Here is a 3,870-nt window from a genome sequence, read left to right as displayed (position 1 = left end):
CAATCTCTCTAATGAGATGACATTTCCACTTTATATGCTTGTCGTACTTGTGACTCCGAGGCTCTCTGGAATTCACTACAGCACCATTATTATCACAATAAAGAGTGATGGGCCTAGACATGTTTAGAAAAACTTCCAGATCAGTCAGGAACTTCTTGGGCCAAACGGCCTCTTTAGCAGCTTTACAAGTCGTTACATACTTGGCCTCCATGGTGGAGTCAACGATGCACTCTGCTTAGTGCTTCGCCACAATATAGCTCATCCGTTAAGAGTGAACACTGATCCTGAAGTGGATTTCTGAGAATCCTTATCAATCTGAAAATCAGAGTCTGTGTATCCTATAAGGATCAAATCCTTAGAACCATACACAAACATGTATTCCCTCGTTCTTCGAAGATATTTAAGGATGTTCTTGACGATTGTCCAGTGACCTTGTCCTGAATTAGACTGATATCTACTGACTATCCCCACAACGTAGCAGATATCAGGTTTAGTACATAATATCGCGTACATTAAACTGTCAACGGCAGATGCATAGGGGACCCATCTCATTTTATCAACCTCTTGAGGTGTCTTAGGACATTGTTCCTTAGACAATGTAACTCAATGCCTAAAAGGAAAAAGGCCCCTTTTGGAGTTCTACATCGAATACTTGATCAACATCTTGTCAATGTACGATGCCTGAGACAGTGTTAGCACTTTGTTCTTTCGATCTCGAAAGATCTGAATTCTAAGAACAAACTGAGCCTCTCCCAAATCTTTCATTTGGAATTGGGTCATTGGCCAGTTCTTAATTAAAGTCAGTAAACCTACATCATTCGCAATGAGTTGAATATCGTCGACATATAACACTAGGAAAACTACTGAATTGTTGATGATTTTCTTGTAGACACAAGGTTCATCAACATTTTGGTCAAAGCCATAAGATTTGATCACAGTGTCAAACCTTATGTTTCAAGATCGAGATGCCTGTTTCCATCCATAAATGGATCGATTCAGTTTGCAAACCTTTTTCTTCTGACTTTGGGCTATGAATCCTTCGGGCTACTCCATATAAATGGTCTCCTTAAGATTACCAACTAGAAAGGAAGTCTTGACATCCATTTGCCATATCTCATAGTCATAATATGAGGCAATGGATAGGAGGATGCGGATAGACTTAAGCATGACAATAGGTGAGAAAGTCTCCTCATAGTCAACTCTCTCCACCTGCGTATAACCTTTTGCCACAAGTCTAGCTTTGAAGGTTTGCACCTTCCCATCAGCACCCCGTTTTCTCTTATAGATCCAATTACAACCTATAGATTTAACCCCATCAGGTTGATCTACAAGATCCTACATTGAGTTGAAGTACATAGACTCCATCTAGAGATCCATGGCTTTGACCTATTCATCTCTATTAACATCCTCCATTGTCTTCTTGTAAGACAACAAATCCTCAACCTCGCCATCGGCTACCATAGCTAGGATTTCAGTTAAACCCATATAACGAATAAGTGGGTTTGTAATCCTCCCACAACGTCGAGGTTCCCTCAACTCTTGAGGTGGATTTGACCTATTAGATGAACTTCCATCAACAACTCTTGTTGATGTAGCAGACTCTTCAACAACTCTTGTTAAAGTTTCAGTAGTTTCGTTGGAAAGTTCACGCAACACGATTTTACTTCTTGGACTATGCTCCCTGATATGATCCTCCTCAAGGAAGGTAGTGTTTTTCTATACAAACACCTTGTTTTCCTTAGGATCATAAAAGTAACCCCTCTCCCCCGTGTCTCTTTGGGCTAGCCTACAAATAGGCACAGCCTCGAACGTGGTTCTAGTTTCTTAGGATTAGCCTCGAGTATATGTGATGGGCATCCTCAGATGCGGAAGTGACGCAAACCAGCTTTACGCCCGTTCTACTAATCCAAAGGTGTTCTGGCAACACTCTTGGAGGGAACACAGTTGAGGATATAAGCTGCAGTCTCAACTGCAAAATGAGTCCATAAGAAAGTGTAACTCATCATTGACCAAACCATGTCCAACAAAGTTATATTTCTCCTTTTCGATACACCATTCTGCTGAGGAGTACCAAGTGCTAAAGTTGGGAAATGATTCCATATTCTATCAAATAGTTTTGGAATTTAAAATCCAATAACTCTTTACTGGATCAGATTGAAGTGTTTTAATCCATTTATCTAACGCGTTTTCAACTTTAGCCTTGAAATCTTTGAACTTTTCAAAGGATTCTGACTTATGTTGCATTAAATAAACATACCCATACATTGAATAATCATCATAAAAGGGATGAAATACTTGTAGCCTCCCTGGCTCGCACATTCATCGGACCACAAAGGTCTGAATGCACTAACTCTAGAGGCTCTTTGGCTCGATAACCTTTTCTAGTAAAAGGTCTTTTAGTTATCTTGCCTTCAAGGCATGACTCGCACACAAGTAAAGAATTTTCTTCTAACTCGTTTAGAAGTCCAGTCTTCACCAACCTCTTAATCCTATTGAGATTGATGTGCCCTAATCGAAGGTGCCAAAGTTGGGCATTTTCTTTAGGAGAAACTTTAAGTCGTTTGTTTTGAGTTACGAAAGTTTTAAAATATCTCTATGTTATGGAGTAAATTTGTTGCTAACGGCCTTAGTACATAAAAATTATTTTCAATTTAGCTAAACATATCTCAACACCATCTTTCAGAATAAATAATTTATTAACTAAAAAATTGAGAGTATATTTACATTCAAGTAAGAACTTTAAAGAAATCAAGTTCCTCTTTAACTCGGGAACAACATATACATAATTCAAAATGATAAATCTATTATGTAAAGTCAATCGGAGGTCTCCTACTGCCACAGTTGAGACGACATGTCTGGTGCCTACTCGCATCATCATCTGACCAGCTTCAAGTTGCCTCCAGGATCTAATCCTATGAAAAGAAGAACAAATATTGTTAGTGGCCCCGGAGTCTATAATTTAGGCAGAATCATCATTCTTCACTAAACAAGTCTCCAAAACCAGTAAATCATGTTTACCTTGATTGGCCTTGGCCTTCTTCTTCTCTTTTAACCAATGTGGGCAGTTCCACTTCTAGTGTCCATCCTAGTTGCATTGGAAATATTTTTCCTTTTCAACTCGCGTTGATCACCTACCCCGTAGAGCGACAGGTTTTGGGTTAACAGGCACTTCCCCTTCCCCTTACTATTCTTCTTCTTCTTCCACTTGTTAGTATTGGAAGAAGAAGGTGCAGACTTAGTTCCTAAGGTTGAACCTCGATGGAACTTCTTAGATGATGAAGCAACATTTGCCTCACCAACCTTCTTCTCCTTGCTTTTTAGCAAGGATTGAAATGTCTGCAACTCGTTGAGGAGAGTTGTAAGGGTGTAATTAATCCTGTTCAGAATAACATTGCTTATGAAGTGCAAGAAGCTCTCTGGCAACATCTCCAGAATAATGCTAACCTGGCTCTAATACCAATTGAAGGAACTCTTAACAAAGAGAATCAATGAGCGGAAGCAAATCATTCCAAACCCCATTATGAAAGAACAACAACATTTACAATCTTACACAGGACAGTTATGCATCAAGTAAATTACAGCATGCTTCAAGGATTAAAAACAAAGAGATTGAGTGAATCATACCTTTGAAGAACTTTTTCTTATCGTACTTCCTCGATCCAATAGCACGAATGTTCAATAACACGAACGCAATGCCTCTGGAATATTATCGAAAAAAATCGATAACACTCGATCCTCGATCCTCGAACAACAAACTCGATACTACTAAGAGGCTACCGTATTCTCGGTGTGAGAATCCAAGAGGTGTGAGCTCTGTATGGATTTGGTAGAGGGAAGGAGGAATTGAACGATTGAGTAAACGATCAAGTG

The 3,870-nt window shown here is 39.3% G+C and overlaps 1 long non-coding RNA gene across 1 annotated transcript; it reads right to left on the bottom strand.

Annotated features, from left to right (window-relative positions):
* Positions 1 to 2,682: 2,682 nt before the first annotated feature.
* LOC150035867 (uncharacterized) lies at positions 2,683 to 3,450 on the bottom strand. Its single transcript, XR_016529461.1, has 2 exons — positions 3,019 to 3,450; positions 2,683 to 2,912 (listed from the first exon to the last, which is right to left on the bottom strand). It is a non-coding gene; the product is annotated as an uncharacterized LOC150035867 (long non-coding RNA).
* Between the last annotated feature and the right edge of the window lie 420 nt (positions 3,451 to 3,870).

This window comes from Benincasa hispida, chromosome 5 (genome assembly GCF_027475165.1).
Source record: "Benincasa hispida cultivar pf3 chromosome 5, pf3_genome.v1.1, whole genome shotgun sequence".
NCBI classification, from domain to species: domain Eukaryota; kingdom Viridiplantae; phylum Streptophyta; class Magnoliopsida; order Cucurbitales; family Cucurbitaceae; genus Benincasa; species Benincasa hispida.
Note: the sequence above shows the minus strand (reverse complement) of the source record. Positions and strands in the feature narration are given on the sequence as shown.